This window comes from Corvus hawaiiensis, chromosome 8 (genome assembly GCF_020740725.1).
Source record: "Corvus hawaiiensis isolate bCorHaw1 chromosome 8, bCorHaw1.pri.cur, whole genome shotgun sequence".
Classification (NCBI taxonomy): domain Eukaryota; kingdom Metazoa; phylum Chordata; class Aves; order Passeriformes; family Corvidae; genus Corvus; species Corvus hawaiiensis.
In genome coordinates, this window is record NC_063220.1 from 10,305,521 (window position 1) to 10,325,936 (window position 20,416).

At 47.9% G+C, this 20,416-nt stretch overlaps 1 long non-coding RNA gene across 1 annotated transcript; it reads right to left on the bottom strand.

Moving 5' to 3' along the window:
• Positions 1–633: 633 nt before the first annotated feature.
• LOC125329596 lies at positions 634–5,119 on the bottom strand. Its single transcript, XR_007205217.1, has 3 exons — positions 4,676–5,119; positions 3,724–3,977; positions 634–888 (listed from the first exon to the last, which is right to left on the bottom strand). It is a non-coding gene; the product is annotated as an uncharacterized LOC125329596 (long non-coding RNA).
• Positions 5,120–20,416: the final 15,297 nt, after the last annotated feature.

The window sequence follows — 20,416 nt, forward strand, 5'->3', positions numbered from 1 at the left end:
GTCAGAACTGGGTCACCACAGCTGTGCCAAAAACCTTCACATGGACTAGATGGAAAATCTGGCATGGGCAGGGGTGGTGTGACCTAGTCCTGCTCACACAGGAAACCTCCACACCACCTGAACACAACCCGCCTTTCCTGCCTCTCAGCCCCCAGCTTCAGGAGCTGCTGCTTCCTCTCTGAGAAGCAGCCTGCTTCCCTTGGGACTCAGACCCCAGTAACAGCTCAGCTGGCAAACTGGTCCCAGTGGGGCATAGAGAGGGGAAGAGGTGCTGTGGGCAGATGCTAGCGTGCTCCTCCCTCCGGGGAGGAAGGAGGGGGCCAGCGCAGTCACAGTATCATTTCCTCTCAGGAAACCCAACTGAAACGTGGAGGGGTGAGAAAGAGAGCTTTTTTCCCCTCCACACTCCTGCTTGAAGTGATAGTTCTGAAGCCGGGGCAAAATACCCCAGCCCAGAAAACAAGTTCTCTGGAGAGTACCTGAAGTTTGGCCTGTGCTGGTGGCAGGGTTTATATCATCAGACCTGACCTGCAGCTGACCTTCCTCCTTTTACACACCTAATGCTGAGCATCCAAACAACTGCCTTTCAGTAGATTACAGCTCTGCCTTTGTTTCTTAATGGAGTGAGTCATGACCACCTTTTTATTAGGAGAAAATAACAAGGCTAACAACAGCAGTACTAATGTTTCCTCTGCTGCAGGGTGCTGGATGCAGTGTCCCTGACTTCTTTGCCCACCAGCAAAATGTCTCAGTTGTACTTGGAAACAGATGAGCAATCGGGGTTGAAGCTGTCAGGGCTGTGGGATGGACATGGATACTCTTTCCTGCTGGAGCAGCTCCTTCATTTGTCAGATGCTCCCAGTCAGAAGAGAGAAAGGGCCTCGATTCCTGTAAATGGAAGTTGTTGAGTAAATTAAACCACTCTTTTCTCTAGGTAGGAAACTCCCCTCCTCCCTGCAGCATTTTACATCATTCCCACTTAGGTTCTGCTGCATCTCTCTGCTCCTCCTCCCGCTTCCCCCTGATAATCTCCCAGGCTCTTTCAGCCTTTGTCTTGGGCTTTTATCGGGGCTTTCAGATCAGCTGGTCCTTTCCTTTTCTTCCAGGCTGTATTTCCCCTAACCTAGCTCATTCTTCCCTTCTCCCCTCCCCACCTCCTCCAGGCTCTTTGTTTCTGCCTGTTCTCAGTGCTGCAAAGGGAAACTTTCTCGCTGCAGCTGGGGAGAGGTGGCCCCAGTTCCTGGGGGGTGCGGCTGGACCTCCACCCCAGGGAACAGCATCCTGAAGGATCTGTTATATATCTGAATAAAACATCCTGATGTTTTATTCTCTCCAAACTGCCTTTTGGAGAGAATAAAACTCAAAAGAAGCTTTAAAAGGGGGCTTACATGAATAAATGAACACCATTTCTTGGGACGCAAAAGAGACAGGCTCAGCCAAGTTTCTAGAGCTTGACTTGCCTCAGCTGAGACACGGGACGGCCTGTGCTGCGTGTTACAAATGTGCTTGCAACTCCAAAGAGTTAAGACCAAACCTCAGCGAGACCAAAGGTGAGAGAAAGCCAGTGAGCTCCTGGAAAGGAGACCGAGGAGAAGGCAGACCAAGGATCACACATGAGATAGGTCAGGGAGGTGTTACAGAGAGTAAATAAGTGTCATGAAGTCCTAGTCTGGGGCTTGAGCTTCATCATATCCCTGCTGGGGCACAATCCTGAACCAAAATCCTCCTGCTGGTTGTGAAATGCAAGAAATTCCTCAGATGAACAAAGCATAGCACAAGGCAGCAGAGAAGATGGGTTGGCATTCCTTTAATGTTATTAAGTTTTCCATATCATCAGTTTCTAATTTTGGAGTGGCTGATGTCAAAACACTTACAGGACAAGCAGTGAGATAAGTTTGTACCAGTAAATGGAGAGCTGCAAGACACTTAAATTTATACCCAGGGCTAAGGTCAGCTGAGCAGTGGCAATAGGAGTTTGTCAAGCTGAGACCTCATTGGTGTCATGACTTGGGCATTCATGAGATAAAGTCTAGGATCTAAGATCAGATCATGATCATTCATCTCGTTATGAATTTCTCTCAGTCTCAACAGAACACCTGTTGCCAAAAGCTGATTCTACAGGGTGAAAAGCACTGTCAGACGGAGAGGAGTTGCCTGCACTCAGCATTTCTGAAAATTCAGCTGAAAGGGAATCTCAGTCTTAGTTTGATTTTTACCTGACTCATGCCTACGTGACTGTGACTGCACTGACTGCTGTAAGCTGCTGTCAACAGCTACAGTCAGGAGTGAAAGAGGAATGAACTAAACCTCCTGCCACTTTTTAGAAGCCTCTGTTCCTTCTGTTCCACTAGCTGGTGGCTTAACCCTGCATACAGATGGAAGATAATTTTTAAAACAGGGAATCCATCTATCTGCACAATCAAGTTTTAATTTCTCTGCTTGCCTGATATGGCCCAGAGCATCGTGAGCCATATTGATGGAGCACTTGCCAGACCCAGTTATGAATGTAAAGAACCCATCTTCCCATTTTCAACCACGTACTATCCCTGGGGTAGCTGCAGTAATTGCTTACATGGGAAAATGATTTGTGTAGTTAGCTGCCTTTAATGTAAGACAAAGCCCTTTTGTTCTTTTATCAACTTGCCAGTTCTCATTTGTTCTTTTCTCTTCCTGCCACGGCTTCCCTGCATGTATTTCTTGCCTTCTCATCCTGTCTCTTCCCTTTTCCTGGATGTATTTCCCAGGAACCTGCTCCTATTCTGCATTGGCAGATCTCCCTGCACTAACACAGCCATCACCAGCCTGGCTGGGCCTTCACTCACGTCTCCCAGCTATTCCTGCCTTTCTATACCCAACTAACCTGTCATACTGCAAGTCCTTGTGTGTGGTTACTGCTTCTTTAGACTGTTGTGAGACACCAAGTAACATAAAATATTCCTACTTATGGTGTTTAATTGGATATTAGGACAAGCATATCTTGAATAAATGCTGTATAGTTCAGTCCAGATCTTTTGGAAGCAAATCTTATCATCACTGAATCTGATTCCCTCTGCCTTGGTCTTTCTGACTGACTCATTTCTTAAGCACCAGGTTGCCTAGAGGCTATAATCACATAAGTATAATCCACTGCACAGTGTGTGTTACTATGCCCACTCCATTGAGAATGAGTACAGCTCCTGGGTACAGAAATGACTTTTTAAGCCTAAAATGGAACAGCTCATGCTTTTAGCTGAGAATGTTTTGGAGCCATTTCAGTAGGCTACACAGATATAAGCAAACAAACACATTCAGTAAAACCCCCCACACCCCTGTTATCTATAGCACTGCCAGTAACAAGAAAAATTCCCACCTCACAGCCCCTGCTTGTTTTCAGGGGTCCCCAGGCATGGTGCAGTCAGGGCAGGGCAACCAGTGGGTCATGGTGCAGACTATAAACGACCTCACTTACTCCAGCACAAGCATGGCACTGCACATCCCATGCCCAAAAAGCTCTTTATCCCACCTTTGTGAACAGAAAACAAGCAGAAAGTAGATCTTGGCTTTGGTCTGCCCTCTGGATATCATCTTAGATGGTGTTTCTGGGTGTCTAGAAGGCAGCTGTGGGGAAAGGGGAAGCGGCTGGAGCCGGTGGGCTGGGGGAGGCTGCAGCCACCGGAGCTGTGGAGGGGAAGCAGATAAAGCAGAGCTCCCCTTTCCCAGCAGTAACACGGGTAATGGGCTTACAGGGAAGCCAGGACAGCTGCTGGAGTGCTGGCGCTACGGTCGCTCCCTGTGGCTGCAGGGTGCAGTTCTCCATGGCTGAGGGCTCCAGGAACAGGCTCAACAAATCTCTGTCCACAAAAACTTACACACAATCGATCCTGCCTTGGGCTACGGGTGGGCTGGATGACCTTTCAAGGAGTCTTCCTACAAATCCTTGTTTTAGAGGATTATGTGGGTCACGTTCAGGCACACATGCCTGTGACTTGGTAACCGTCCTAAAATTAAATGGCAAAATAACCCGAATTAATAACTTGATAAATTTATTTCTTTTTACTGAGTGTCCTCTCTGCTCAAGTTGCTCTGTGGTTACTTCAAGTACTGTCTCCCTCCCTCCCTTGACACTGAATCATCCAGAGAACAAAAAAATAAATAATTTGAATGAAATATATTTTTCCCAAAATAAACCCAGTGAAATAAACTTGTAAAAGAGAGGAAATAGTTTACATCTTTTATGTTCCTTTCTTCTAGGTTCCTACTTACTTAACCCCATTTAAACTTTGCATCAGCTTATTACATCCGGTGAAAGTACACTACAGCTTATTAAAATTTAAAGCTGTTACTCCAAGGGAAAACACTGAAAGCTCTTTTATGGATTAGCCAAGCCAGCAGGATGTGGCTTCGACTTTGTATCCTTTTGGTGGCAGAGCCCACTTGAGCATCTTTATAAAATAAACCTCCCCCATCACTTTGGGCTCATTTTAGTTTTCTTTGCACCAAAGTGTTTCGTGCAGTAGGACTACATTCCACCCCTGTATTTCACAAGCAGAGTAAGAGGGTACCATACGCTAACCCCTGAAATACAGAGCTATATTTAAGGTAAGGTAAAATGGAAGTAAATACCAACAACAATGACATTCATTTAAAAATAGGAGAGTTAAAAATAATGGATGATAACTGCCATGCTTTTGCTCACCTCTGTCCTGTAGGAAGAACATGATCTGACACCAGCAGGATATGAGTGATGATTTGTACTGGTATTATTAAACACACAGTTGTACCACTGCAGCACCTTGGTTTCTTTTAAGTCAACTTTGTATTGGAAACCCTTGTCAATACAATGCTGCTGCGTATAATATGAGCCTTCACCACAGTTTCCTACTGACAGAAAAGAGCCTGTGGGGTGACACAGCTGATTTCCTCTGCAGCTATAGCAAATAGCCTCTTGCACAGGAACTCTCATGCCAGAAACTGCCTTGCCCATCGGTGTGCAAACTGCACCCCAGCAAGCAGGGCTGAGGTCCTTAGTCCTCTGGTCCCTCAGCTTCAAGCCCATTTAATCCCACTTGCTATTACTTCCTCCCTGAAGGCTTGGGAGTCTGGAAGAGGCCAATGTATCAAATTTAAAAGGGGGATTTCCAAGTTTATTAAGAGTCTCTTGTTTATTAAAGAGAATAAAAGTCTTCAAAGCCAAGCCCTTCCCGAGTTTCTCCTGGGAAATGACCCTTCTGACAGAGACTGCTCAGAGTGAAGGATCTCTAGGGCTACCTTATAGCCTACAGCTAGCAGAGGGTCCCATCTTACAATCCTGATAAAGAAAGTAACAGCCAGTCCTTCAGAGCATGAGAAAAATGCTCCCCCTGTAAACTGCTGCTTGCTCCATCCCTTCTGCACCCAGCAGATTCAGCTTTGCTTTCCTTTGCCAAGATATCAGCAGAAAGGTCCCAGCAGAGCCAGTAAAGGGGCTCCATACTGGAGGGGCTGCACCATCTATCACTATCCTTTCCTCCAGCTCTGGGGTGTGGAGTGCAACCTCTGGCTGAAGATCAGCACAAAACCATCACATTTCATACCAATGCAGCTGTTTGCTGCCTGACTGTGTGCTGGGGGTCCCACAAAAACGTGGCTTTGGGGCTGCAAGCTTTGGCAGTCTTTATTATTCATGAACTGTGAGCAGGGACTTCAGTCATTCAGCATCATGCTGCTCTCTGCCCACATGCAAGAAAATCTAGAAATCCAGGGGAAGAAAATGTGCCTCAGTGCAAACTCACCATCCCATCAGAGCACAACGAAGAGGGCATTCAGGCTGCTCTGGAAGCATCTGTGTAGGCAGAAGTTGACTCACAGGGAAAAAAAGGTGGGAAGAGAATGGGGCTGAGCTGGGAAACAATTTGTCACTTGCCAGAACATTTGTCCAGCATTGCTTTCAATGATACTGGAAGTCCAGTTTAGGAGTGGGTGGCAAAGTGAGCCTCCACGCCAGTTGCTCATCTCTCTTCCCACCAGCCTCCTCCTCCAGAAGCATGGCACAGACATGAATGTTTCCTTTCCTGCATCCCTGGGATCTCTCAGAAGTCCCTTAAGAGACAGTGCTCTGGGAAGCAGTGCTGTATCAGGAGTGTGGCTTGAGGGGCAGTTTCCCAGTTGGGAAGGCTGGTCACTGGGACATGCCTCCACCTCAGCAGTGCTGCTTTGGGAATAGGGACATCTGTCACATCTTCCTGGCTGAACCACTGACAGTTTCAGTTGTTTACAACACATCTTTTATCTACCAGGGAGGGGAAAAATATATATTTGGACTGATTTAGAAAGATCTTGGGCACCTGAACCCAAGGAGCTTAAAGATACACAAACCCAGGTTTTCTTTTAGAATCCATTCCACCAAGGGAGGTCAGTCCTAGAGAAACTGTTCACTGTGCAGAGGTGGCGTTCCTGGCATACCACTCGAGCCTACAGACAACAGGCTGCTCAAGTTGCCACTCCTTTTTTTATCCTAACAACCCCAGGAACTGCCTACTCGTAAGGAACAACTAAAGCTTTTCCAGGAATAAAACACATTTATGATATTGCAAGTCTGCTCCTGGGGCCATGCCTGTCACTGCATTGAGCTATGAATTTATGGTGACAGGAACTCTCTTTTCCACGCCTATTCCCCATGGATCAGAGCAACACCCTCTGTACATTCTAGCTAGCCAGAAAGACCATCAGCCCACATATGTGTCCCACCAAGAAGCACACACACAGTGTGACACCTCTGAGCACAAACCTCCAGAAGCAGAGAGGGAAAGCAGAGAGAGATGTTCAAACAATGGAGCTTCTTAGGGCTTACCTCTGCCTGCTCCCTTCTGGTGGTGTGACAACAAAGGGTCCACAGAAGGGAGTAACAGGCTGAGACAGGCCTGGAGAATCTCAGCTCAGCCTGGTTTTCCCATATGGTGACTCTACTTTGTCACAAGGTTAGTGAGACAAGATGGCCTGTGCATTTTCTCCTGATGTGAGAGTTTCTCCTATTAAAGAGGGGGCAATCACCCTCACTGCAGCAGGGAGAGCACACAAGAGCTATTTGCATATTGGCTATACCCCAGTGTCATTCTTAAAGGCAGGTTTAAGTATCTGCTCCCCTCTCCCGCTGTGGGCCCGAGCCCGCTCCTCAGGCTGTCCTGGAGCAGTACAGAGCTCCTTGCAGGGGCCATGAGCAGAGGTGTGATGAGTCCTCCCTGCTGAGTGCAGACCTACTGTAGGTTTGGGACAAGACTGTAGAATTTCTCTCTGACACAGGTTATGCTGACATTTCCAGAGGCCTCAACCTGACCAGCTCACACTTTGGCCCTTCTTTGCCCTTTGCCTGCTGCAGCTTTAAGCCCAGAGAGACGAATCTGCCTGTCTGCTTCATGCTGGCCATTCACCTCAGTGTGGTGTAGGTGGCTCTATTTTAAGATAATTCCCAGGTTTAAAAAAAAAAACACACCAGGTAAGGGGTAGATGTGTCTGCTTCTGCTACTCTTGCTGTGGGGACAGAAACCTGCAAGAAGGAGATGGGGCAGATGGATACTAGGGTCAATCAGTGCCCAGAAGGAGCAGCAGGTAGGCATCCCTGCCTCCATTAACACCCACCTTGGCACCATTTAGATCAGAGGCTGGTGCTGGAAGGTGCTGCATGGCTCAGCCCCCTTCCTACAGGCTTATTCCTTAACAAGAGGGCATTGTCCCTGCTGGCAGGAGCTTGGCCTCATGATGCTGAGCAGGACAAAGGCTCAATTTACCCTGTGAAAGAGCTGGAAACCAGGAAAGGGCCAGAGGCAGCCAAAGCCCACTCTCCCTGTCTGAGACACTTTGGATTTTGGTGCAGTGGGTTGGTCAGCTGCAGGCACAAGTGATCAGGGCTTAGAGATGCCTGCCTTCAGCAGGAAGTGCTCTGGGACAGTGTGGAAGTGGGAGGTGTTGGGGCTTTATTCAACAAGAGAAGCACTTCAGATGCTTCAGACATGAATATACTCATATTGGCATTTAAGTTAAAGTCTCCTGCGTTGCATATCCACCCTAGTGCACAAGAGAAAAAGTGGGGCCTGATATTTGGAAAAGCCACCTATGATTCTCCAGCTTTTTGCTGCTGGCAGTGCTCTGCCTGTTTCAAAGGACAATGCACAGTGTGTTGCTCTCTACAAATGGTTTCTGCCCTCCAATAATACTGAAACTCCTGCCTCCTGTCATGCACCAAGATAACCAAGACAGGAATTATGGGGAAGATTCAAACATCCCTCTGAATGCAGACCTGCAGAGAGGAGGAGGAAACCCTTGTCCAAAGCCAAACACAGGACCATCTCTTCCAGGTCAAGTCACACATGTCAGTCAGTGACAGAGAAAGACTCTTTGACTGCCTTTCTGGAGGGTGGAAAAGACCCTTTGTTTCACCATCTCTGGTTAAAAAAGACAAAAAGGGTTGAAATTAAGAAGATAAGGGAAAAATTGTGGCACTGTCTAAAGTAAGGCAAGAACACGCAACCACAGATGACTTAATTCATCGTGGAGAGGGAGGAGCTCAGGGAGCTACACAGGCATCTCATCTGGAGAGAGTCTTGACACTATTGTGAGAAATGCCTTCCTCCAGCCAGAAATGAAGCAGTTTTGTATCACACCAAATGATGGCTTGGACAGGTTGATCCAAACATTCTCCAGGGGGCTGTACCTGGACACAAGCACACAAATGTGCAAAAAAACCTTCCACAACCAAAAAGAAGAAGAAAAAAAAAAACCAACCCCAAAGAACTTAATTGGAGGCAGGCTTTAGGACAACTTAGCACCTATCATTTTTCTCAGCAGGCAATTTCATCCATTTGTTCAGCTTCAATTCTTTGTCTGCAAATTCAGCACTTAGGCAGAAGACATTTCTCCAGTCCAGTCACAACTGACAGGATCGTCACAATACATATTTATTCTTGTGCGTTGTAGCTGTCAGCCTAAGTTGGATCATTTTGGACACCCCAGGAGAAGGCACAGTGAAGCCTGTCACATTGGCTGCCATGCAGATGTTGTCTGGGGAGGCAGGAGGTGATGTGACAGGCTGAGCTCAGTGCAGGAGGTGGCCACACAGCCACAAATAAACCCTTTCTGGTGGTGGACACTCATTAAACACTTGGCTGAAAATGATTCCCAGTCCTCCCAGGCACCCATATCAGCTGGATATATTAGAGAAAAACCAGAGGAGTTATTGACAGGAGTTTTGACTCTGACGTTTGGGATTAGGAGACACTGTGAGAGCAGTGCTGTCAAGTATCATCCCATCAATTCTCCAGTGAGCACAGGTCAGTGGGAGATGAAGCTCATCAAGAGGCAACGATTGTGGTCGTATTTCCTTGCTGTTGAATGCTAATAGCTCTGGCTTGTAGGACTGCACTGCAAGAAACATCCAGATACAGAAAGGCTCTCTTTCAGCTCCGTTTTTCCTTCTCTTTTTAGATTAGAGTTCAAGAAAAGATATGGAAGTAGAGATAGATTTTATATCAGATTTTGTTTACATCAGGCTCTGTCTACAAGATTAATTGCAAGGTTGTTTTAGCTGAAATGTGCATTGCAAAGGATTTATAAAAACAACTGTAATTAAACTCATATTGAAGCATATTTCTTTTTGCTCCCAAACACAAGAATTGGATTGCATCTCTACATAAAGCTGCCAGCCTGCTTATTCTGCAGAACTAAAAAAGATGCTCTTGCTGTGCATTGCTGTGGGCCTGTTTTATGAAAGGTTCCTCCTAACAATGCAATCCCAGCTTGATTAGCCATAGAGTGCCTATTCCTGAAAAGGGATTTTTCTATTTCAGTTTCTTCTTCCAGCAGGGGATTCCCTCTTAATCAGCTGCAGTAAAAGATTGCAGAACAGATTTGGAGGCAGAGAGAGAAGAGAGTGTGGAGGTCAATTCTTTAAAGTCAGAAGGGTTATTCCTCACCAGCTGCTGCAGAATATTTTGTCCATAACTTCTCTGAAGAAAATAAATTGCAGTCCTCTAGAAAATTTTGCAGGATTACTAGAATTTGAACTTGAGTTGCTCTCAGCCATCTGGCTTATTTCCACTGCTCACGCTGGATGAGACCCGCACAAAAGGCAGCAATGGAAAGCAAAAGTCAACCAAGTTCATGTGAGAAATGAGGCTCACATTTTTAGCAGCAAGAATTACTAACCACTGGAACAAACTTCCAAAGGAAGTGGAGGAGTTTCCCTATCCCAATGTCTTCAAAGCAAAAAATGCTCTTGTCAAGTAGGAGTTACAGGGTTTGGACCAGGAATTGCTGGATCAATTCGTCACACCTCAAAAACCATGAACTGCTTGTGCTGTGCAGACCCAGGGATCACATGGCTGTCCTGTGCTCAGACACACTGGTTGGAACCTATTAGCAGCTGGCTGTAGTGTAGCTACGGATGAGGTGTTGGCAACAGTTCAGCCTGGCCCCTGTATCACTGCGCAGGGAGGAGGCAGGAGAGCATATCCTGGGGTGGGTGAGCGGGTGTGCTCTCCTGGGAAAGCTGCTGGTATACAGCTATAAGTGCTTAAAAGCTGACCAGGACATCTTCCTGCCTGCTTGCAACACCAGCCCTCAACTAAATCAATATTTTTAAGGCAAACTCGCAGCATGTCATCAAAGTAACTGATACTTGCAACATCAAGAGAAAAAAAGCCTATCTGGGAACACCTGGCTTTGGCACTGAATGCACCCAGAGACCAAAGCACTTACAGAAAGGAAATAGATAAGGAAAAGGACACCATCCTGTAGATAGAGGAGGGATCAGAGCTGCCAAGTGTGATCATGTGTGCGGCTGGAGTCCGGGATCCCAGAGCTCCTGATGCTGGTCTTTGCACCAAGCAGAGCTCTGGGATAGTGCCACTAGCAAACTTCTAGGAAGGAGCTGACCTCCCCAGCCCTCACAGTGGGAATGGGGGTCCCTAAAGACATCACAAAGCCAGGATTCCACCTCACTATGGCCACTGTCACCTAAAAGGATGAGGCTCACATACAGCTGACAGAATATACTTGGAAAATTCTTCCAGCCTCAACACGTCTGGATGACAAGGATTGGTCCTTGGCAGATTTCCACCAGCACAATTCCCCATGGCCCCTATCTGCCCCTCTGCAGCCCTGGGGCCCAAACATGAGGTGTGCAGTTCAGATCCTCAGGCAACACAGAAAAATGGGGAAAAAGTTGAATATTTATATCTGTTGTGGCTACAGCCCACTTGAGACCAACAGCCGTCAAAACAGTCTCTGAAGTACAGTTCTGCTTCCACCCAAACCGAGGACTACATTGTCCTTACAGGGAGGTCATGTTCTTAACTTCATTTCTCTTGCATCTGGTGTGAAGAGCACTCAAATGTGAGAGCACACAAGTCTCTTCCCTGTCCATGGGCAGAAAGATCACCAGTGCACACTATTAACTGAATCTATATTAATTTCCCATTTTTAAGAATTTGAGTGGGTGCAATGTAAAATCCTTCAGCAAGTTCTCCTCTATCGAGTAGGAGAAATCTCCTACTGCCATACTAGAAACAAACACAAACCCCAACTGGGTTATGTTTGCACTTCCAGCCAAGCCTTAGCCAGCAGACAGGCTAAAGGGGAACTTTGCTTTGACTACTACTCACCCAAAGGTCTGGCTGCCACATTTGTGCTCCTGCACTTGCACCAAGACACCTCTTCAGCTCAGTCCTCCTCCCTGGCCAACCTCCACACAGGGGAAGAGATCCCCAAGGGGAGCAGCCTGTGGGTTCTCCAGTGCCTACAGCTGTGAGAACACATATTCCAGTTCAGGCAGGCCACGACTGATACCTCAGTTACCTTTGATTTCACTCGAGCAAATTTAGAAGGGCTTCATTGTTCATCTAGTGCTCAGTGTTACTTACAGAGCTGTGTCAGCCTCCCAGGCCTTGTCTGGGGTTATTAGCCAATACCAACCCTTCCCACTTTAATTCAGGGTGCCTGTCAGCAGGGCTGACATGCCCACCTGGACAGGGGACAAATTTCGCTTTACCCAAGGCTTCAGCCTGCAGGAATGCTGGAGTTTGAACAGTGTATACAACTCATGCTTCCCATGGTTCTTTCAGATTCTCAAAAGACACAAATTCACTTTGCCTTCCTCACTCTGGGAAAGAGCCAGAGAAGCTCAACCTGCAGAGATCCAGGACACCATGGAAAGTCCTACCAGGTCAAGGGAGCAGAGACAGCAGCAATCATACAAACATTTGAATCCATTTATCATGCCTGATAAGATTTTTTCGGCCACGTAATCTGTCAAGAGTGAGATCTCAAAGGTGTTGATGAAGGGGGTCTGAAAACAAAGGTGATCTCCAGGACATCTTACTGCATCCCCTCCCTACGTGCTGCTGCCCAGCCACCTCCTCAGCTGCTCCTCACTATAGTTCACCCAACAATTACTTGCCCAGGGCAACGGCAGCAAGACATTACACGGCTTTGTGCATCTTCTGATGCAATTTAATTGCTGGAAACAAAGCAGAAGAATGTTTTCCCTAAAAGTTCATGGAGTTTCCAGGGATCATATGCATATTGGAGCTCTCCAGTGGGCTCTCCTTACACAAAGGTGAGCACAAAATGAAAACATTGCCAGTGGAAAGAGACATGGAGAGAGAGGCAGTGCCAGAGATAAAGCAATAAGAAAAGCAGGGTGTCATCCACCTGATCCTGCAATCATTACCTTGGATAGCAATTCCCACTGCTTTCATCAGGTACTCAGGCAAAAGGAGGAATTCAGGATCTGGCCCAGCATGTGTGATGATATCAGTGGCTCATTGTCACGGAGCTGGGAATTACTGCCAGCATGCTAACAGCCCCTGCCACCCACACTTTTATTCTGTAACATCACACTCTCTAGAGAGTCGCTTGCTGCTGTTGCACCCTGCTCAAAACACCATGGGCAAAAAGGTTTAGTGGAGAGTCCTCAGGCTGGGGGTTCCTCCTGCCAGTCAAACCCCTTTGAGCTCCTAGCAAACCAAGCCATAGGGCTCCTGTGTGCCAAAAGCCCACGGCAGGGCTCAGCCAGAGGCGTGGGGAGGGGAGATTAGTCAGAGTCAGCAGGCAGAGTGGCTGGACTCCCCAGCCCCTTGATTTGTTTGTCTGACTGTAAATATGATGCAACCTGACAGCAGCACAAGGGTGCAGGGGTTTCATTATATACCCACACACCACCTACATTTTCTGCCCCTGACCCACTGAGGTGCAGCACACCTGCAGCACAGACAAACATCAGCAGGTTTGAGAGCATTCAGCCCACAGCTGTATCTCTGGGCACTACACAGATCATAGTCAGACAGCCTGATTGCCTTCTTTAAAAAAAAGTCTGTAAGAAAGAGGAAAGAGCTTTCATCTTCTTTCACCATTCTTACCTGGGGTTTCTGTCTCTCAAGGCAGAGGACAAATGGTTCTTGCTCCTCCTTGCCTAGGGGACCACAGCTCTTGCTGGGAATCAGCCTGTGGGGTTGGGCTCTAGTTGTGGGCATATGTGGGATACACTCACACAGAGGACAAACTCGTGCATCACCAGTTTTGCTGTTGCAGATCAGGCCTAGAAGCATTCCTCATACCTATTTATTAATAGGCACTGACAACCCCTCAGCTCCCAGGACTTCAGTCCTCTTTCCAGTGAGAAGAGATGCAGTCACATCTCTTCTCACTGCAGATGCAGCATTTCCAGTGAATGCCACCAGCAGGGGAAGGAGCTGCGCACGCTGCTTCCCTCCCCACCTTTCAGCAATGCTCCCAAAGACTCTGCAGGGAGCAAAAAGCTCTCAACATGAAAGCAAAGAGGACAGGACACAGCCTGACTGAATTTGCTCGTGGTCAACAGCAATCTTTACCTCTCATTACCACTCTTTATATGTTAATCCATCCTCCATTTTCTCCCCCACTCTTCCCAGGTGGACTCCCTCCCTCGTGGGTCTGACAAGAGCCTCACTCTCATTAGGGCAATTAATTAGATGGAGAAACACACCACTGAAGAAGCCAAAATCCAAATACGCTTTATATTCTCTTTCAGTATTTCCTGTATCAGGCTTTGCTGAGATTTGTGTTTTTCTGTTGTGTGTGCAACTCTCTCCTGCCCACTGATCCTCCATGGATGTACCCAAACACAAGGGTGAGGAGTGACAGTGCTTTAGGCCAGGCTGTATGTCAGGGCTTTCTGAGTGCTCTTTCAGTCAAGGCCCTGTGAAGCCCCAGATGGCGACAGGCTGCTCCTCAGGCACTGGGGCATTGGCTGAGGCAGAGCCCTGGTGTCTGGCATGACATATCTACCATGGGACCCCACCTTCTGCTGGCCCATGACCAGACTGCCCAGAGTGTTTGAGCTCAAACAAGTGCCTTTTCCTAACTCACCAAAACGATGCTGTCACCTGACAAGCATGCAGGCACTGCACAGTTCAGAGCACATCTGATGTCTCTTTGGTACCTCAGTACCTTCCCGGATCTGTAGGATCTCTCTTTGGTCCCCCCTTCTCAGTGAAACACCATGGAGAGAGCAGAGTAACACACCATTAAAGCCATGTCCCTCCCTCCAAGGAGCTCTTCTTCACAAAACTGCCCGAACAAATTAAATGTTTTGGGCCCCTTTGCATTGCACTGACAGCTCTCCAGGGCAGCACTTGGACCAGTAAAGGCAGCATGTGCATCTCCTGGGTGGTCTAGCCTTCTGCATGCCCCAATTGTGTAAAGAATTATCACAGGCAAGAAAAGAAAATCAGGGCAGTGAAACCACAGATGAGACAACACTTACTAGGCAAAAAAGATGCAGGGGAGGTGAACTGGAGACTGGACTCTGAAAGCATATGTGACAGGGCAAGTGAGTGGCTGCAGAGAAAGGGCTACCTTGGCAGAGAGAGGAGCAGTCTGGAAGGGGACAAGTCTGTCACTTGGAGACTTGCAGATCAAGGTGAATGGAACACAGGCTCTCAGAGCTGAAAGAATGTGGTAGGTAAACAGAAGCTGGAAATGAGCACTAAGCCACAAGCTGCCTTTTAAACCTGGTATTCAAAATTAACAACACAGCAAAGTCAACAAGCTCCTGAGAGTACCTGGTTTCCAGGCAGTTGTGTCTACAAACTCATAACGCACTCAGAGGCACTGTGGGAGAGCTGAACCCAGACTGAGGTCAGTGCTGTGCAAACACTGCAGGGCTCAGGTAGTGAAAAGCTCCAGAAACCAAGCCCCACCATTTGCTTTGCACTGGAAGAATGCAAATCCACAGCTGCAGCTCTGCTCTGCCATGTGTGGGGCTTGTAGGAGCACCCCATGCTGCTCCCTCCATGCACATGTGATAGCAGAATGCCTGGACAGGGTGTGTGGGGGACAGGGAGCAGTAGTTCTCCACCAAACCCTGCCCAACACCTGAAGATAACCAGCTTTCCACAGAGCTCTGGCTCTGAGAGACATCCTGCAGTCCTTGTCTAGGTGTGCAGCAGACAGCTATCTGGCTCCCTCCTCACCCTCAGCGGGAGCACAGCCAGCAATGTGCTGAGCAATAACCCAGAGCAGGGCTACAACCCCTTTGGAGGAGGTTTTCCCTGGAGACTCACAGCAGGCTGAATTTGTTCCAAGGCTCCTGTTCAGTGAGCCCTTGTTGCTCTTTCATGCACAGAGGTTATCCTGCCCTCTCACCACAGCACTGCCAGCAGCCCAGACAGGAGCTGGTCTCATTTAAGCCCAAACCATCTCAAGGGTCCCATCTGTTGGAGTGCTGACGGAGAGAGCACATGGGGGCAGACACCCCTAGATAGGGCACCACAGGAGGGACATAGTCTACTTCCTCCTGCTGCCGAGCTGAATTCCTGTTTCCCAGTTCAAGGTTGTTTTAATAACTCTGAGGCAAATGTCTAAAAGGTGGGATGATGTTTCAACCCTCATCCATGCATGCAAGGGAAGCCCTAATTCATGCCATTGCTCACTGATGCCTGTCCCGATCGCTCCGTGGCTGCTGGTGGGCTTTGGCAGCTTCTCCTTGCGGCAGGGCTTCCCTCCTTCCTGTGCCCCTGCATCACCCCCACACAGCCCTGAAAGTGGGCGTTGGGAGCTGAAAACACTCTCCCCAGGCCTCCACACAGCCCCATGAAATGAAACAGATGAATCCAGACTGTTTCCTGAGAGACAAGAGTTTCAACAATCCCTAAAGCCTCTTAGGCAGCAGCAATATCCTAAATGGGAGCTTTATTCTCCTACACTGCTCAACAGAGCCTGTATTCAGGCATGAAATGCCGGAACATGCACTCAGGAGCCCCCTCAGGACAGGAAACCTTCCCTGTAGGCGTGGGTGTCCTGGATCATCCCTGAGGAGCTGCAGAAAACTCCCACTGATGAGCTGTAAAGGCCAGGGGGAATAGGATGCCCCAAACCAGAGAGCTCCTTGTTGGGTTCAGAGGTCCCCCCTGAGCTCTGCACTTTCAAGCCTTGCTGATTCTCCCTGTTGATAGTGGCAAATTTTGTGTTCTGACCTGTCCCCTGCACAGGGGGCAGTGGCACATGGACATGTCCAGAGCTGGTGGTGAAACCCAAGAGTGTGACCTTTGGTGCTTTTGAGGAAGCCAGAGGCTTCTCTACACCTGCAAACAGGGAAGAGGGAGGGCAAAGCACCCCACTGTCCCCTGTCTCACACAGAGGGCTTACCGCTGATGGCGGGGCAGAAATGAATCTGGGTTCGCTGCAGCCACCTCCACCTCCTCTGAGTTTCACACACCTCACATCCCTGTTCTCAGCCTCCTCCTGGCCAGGGATGCACAGTCCCTGCTGGGAATGGTGAAGGGTGAGGGAGCCAGCAGCTGCCAAGGGTTCACGTGAGCTCACAGCATTCCTCCAGAAGCTTCTCTAATCTCCGTGACCTCAGTGGGTGGATGGCAGCCAATTGCCATCACTGCATCCTTAGCAGACCTTGGCTGCAAAGCCAAGGTAGTGTTACCACTGGGGGAGTTAAAAGGCGGGGGGGGGGGAAGAAAAAGGAAAGAGAAGAAAAAAACAACTGGCCTGGCCGGTCTAACTGCATTTGGTTGATCTGATTTCAGGCATCTGCTAAGACACAGCAGGCCTATTTATCATAATCAGCTTAGGGCACAAGGACAGTGTTAACTAGGCTTTACTGGATTAAAACCTGCCAACTAATTCATAGCACCTACCCAAGCAGTAAAAGTGGGCTGAGTCTCTGTGCTTTGTCTAAAACATTTGAACTGGGCATTAAATAAAGCACCTGCAGAAGGTGGAAGGGTACAATGGCCCTATTGATCCATCAGCATTATGAGCAAGAAAAGGGCTCGGGAAGTAAAGTCTCATGGCCCAAGTGCAGGCAGGTCAATACAGAGCAGAGCTGTAAAAGCACTGAGCACAAAGACTGTGCCTTGATATGCTCCTGCCCATTCAAACTGCTCAAGGCTCACTCTGAAATTGCCAGCAATATGCCTTAGAATCAGCTGCAGGATTCAACCTAACTAGAATTTTCAGATAAAACATGGTTAAATCAGCCTGGAAGTTCTAATGTAAATGGATATTTTGAGGGTCTTGGTATAAAGAATGCAATATATATTTGAAGTCCCAAAGAGCAAATGTTAACCGCAGCAGAGCCCCCTCAGATAATACTAGTGTGAGCAAAAAGGGAATTTCACTGTTCCTGCAAAAGAAGATGTAAAAATAGAAATAATGCTTACAAAAAACCCATAAAAGAAATCCCCACAGTAGAGCATGGATGGAAACCCTCAGCATCCATGACAACACCCCTGAGCAAGCCCAAGTCTCCCTGCCTTCTGGGCTGTGGAGCCTTGCACATATAACCTGCCACCTAAGACTGTTTGGAGTGCCTGTAAAGCAGGAGACAATTTAAATATTTAAATATTTAAGGTGCTTCCTGTGAAGGTGATTACACTATAGAGAGTTGCTTCATATTACAGTAAACTTCTGCTGGTCATTTACAAAGGAGTCCCTGGATCAACTGAGATGAGTTTCTGACAAGAACCAGCCATTCCTAAGTGCTAGGAATCCTGGCTAAGAAAAAACCCCAACACCCCCAAATCCAGATGCCTTCCTGCCATGGGTATAATCTCATCCATCCTCCTCAGGGAAGTGGTGTCCAGACCATGAACTGGAAAGGGCTGCAGCTTTACCAGTGAGTTACTTAGCTGTGTTGGACCCTCTACCCAACCCTCTCATCACACCTCCGCTTGTACACAGTGCTTTTACTCCCAGTCTTCTTATTGCTGCAGGGTTCTGTGTATTGAACCATCCCAATGACCCACAACACATCCCAATGATCCACATGGCAGGACCTGACAAGTTTTTGACTGGCTTGTCAGATGCTCTGCAAGCCCAGCTCCTGTGGTCCTACAGGTTACCTCAAGGCAGCTGCTTTGCTTAAAGAAAAATGCAAACCATGTCCCCTGAAGGCTTCAACATAAAAAGGAAGCAAGAACCCCAGTGTACTTTCTTTGCATGGAAAACCCACACTGGGGGACAACGGGAAGTGGGTTGACTTGGGATTTTTACATGTTTGAGGTCAGCAGAGCTGGTGTTTGTGCATTGACACATTAGATAATTAAATGCAGGCAGAGTCAGGTGTTGGCTGTAAGCTTCTCCTTCCTCCATTTAAGCCTCCACCTCCTAAAACAGGAGATGACCTCTGATTTCAGCAACACCCATATCCTTATTCAAAGGTAGGAACTGCTCCTCACTGGGGTGGTCAGGGAGTTACTGCAGCTCCTACCCACATCCTGTAACACAATGACTGGTGATTTCCCTCCAGTGGGCCCTGCTCCTTGTGCTGCAGAAATCCCTGGATCCTGGAGCAGATGAGCAAATGTAGAAGAACCAAAGTAAAATGGTGGGGGGGAAAAAAAAGCCCAGGAATGTATTAAGCCATTCTAAAGATCTACAGGATGACCAAAGACTTCATGTATCAACATCCCTCTTTAGCCAGCTGAGTCCTTAGAGTTGTCAGTGCTGTTTGTCTTCATCCAGGTACATCCCAGCAGGAAGTGTAGGAAATGGTAAAGGGGAGGATCATAACCATGCACTAAGCCTGGTATTACTGACTCCATGAATCCAATCTGCGTGTTGCAGACTGAGTCCCTTGGCAAGAGTTGCCAGAAGCCAACTCAAGGACTGAGCCCTACCACTTGGCTCCCTTTCTTTTCAGTGGGACTCTGTCATGGCAGATAAATCCTATTTACTGCCAACTCCCTGTTTGTGCTGCTGCTTAATTTGCACATACGCAATGTACTGAGGTAAAGTGTCCAGCTGCTGCCTCTCAGCAGCAGCCAAGCAGCCTTTGCTGAAGCTGGGAGGAACTGGGGGAGAGGATGGGGCTGGGCCAGAGCAGGAGTGGATGGCACCACCCCAAATACTTTTTCCCTCCCACACACTCATGCTGCTACTGGCACATTTATTCCTGCAAGCACTGATCCTTGTGACTCAAGCAAAGCAAAGCAGACCTGGCTCCTCTGCAGCACCCACATCCAGCAAGAAAGTTGGTCCCTGTGTTAGGCACCTTTCCAAGAAGCCTTCTCCCCCGTTTCTTGACTCCTCACATTTGCCATTGACACCTCTGCTGCCAGTGTGGCTAGTAGGGTATCATCAGCTGGGGCAGAGCAGCTGCAGAGAGTCAGGGACGCCGACATGTCCAGGAGGACAGATCCTGCTCTCCAGCCTGCTCGCAGCAGCAGGTCAGAGCACACAGCTCAAGGCAGCTTGCTAAACCTTACCTGGGAGGCTCTCAGGACTGAGAACACCATGATCTGAATGGAGCATAAAGGTCTGAACAGTGGATTTGTTCCCTCTCTTGATTTCTGGTTATAGTCTTCTCCCCACCCTGCATCTCAGTTTCCTCAGCTGTACTAAGGGGTCAGTGGTGCTCAGAGCACAAGCCACTCTGAGTTGGCAAAGTGCTTTTTATGGAAAGCCTGAGCGCAGCACAAGAGATATTTACTGCACCTCAAAAGCAGCACTTGATACCTGATGTTTAATATGCATGAAAAAGGTCTGGACTTTCTGAACCAGGGCACTGTGAAGTCACACCCTACCAATGGATCTCATGTATGTGCAGGTACTGCAGAGATCTGGGAAGGACTCATCACCCAGCCATGCAAGAGGCTGAGGATTGTTATGATTAATCTTTCTCTGTGATGTGGAGGTACTAAAGGACTCCAGCATTTGATCAGACTGGCAGGAAGCCAGATCCTGGATAAACACAGACCCAATAGATCATTTTTGTCTCAAGGCATTTATAACCTAAGATGCTCAACCGGAATCATATATGCAACAGTGGAGAATCCAAAGGAAAGGTGTAGTAATTACACACTGAATGTGGAAAATACTCTGGGCTACTGCAAGTCAACTTTGCATACTATGGTGAAGAATTTTGGGGTGATAAAGCTAATGGTAATTTGTAATGCCTAAGTAAAATGGATCC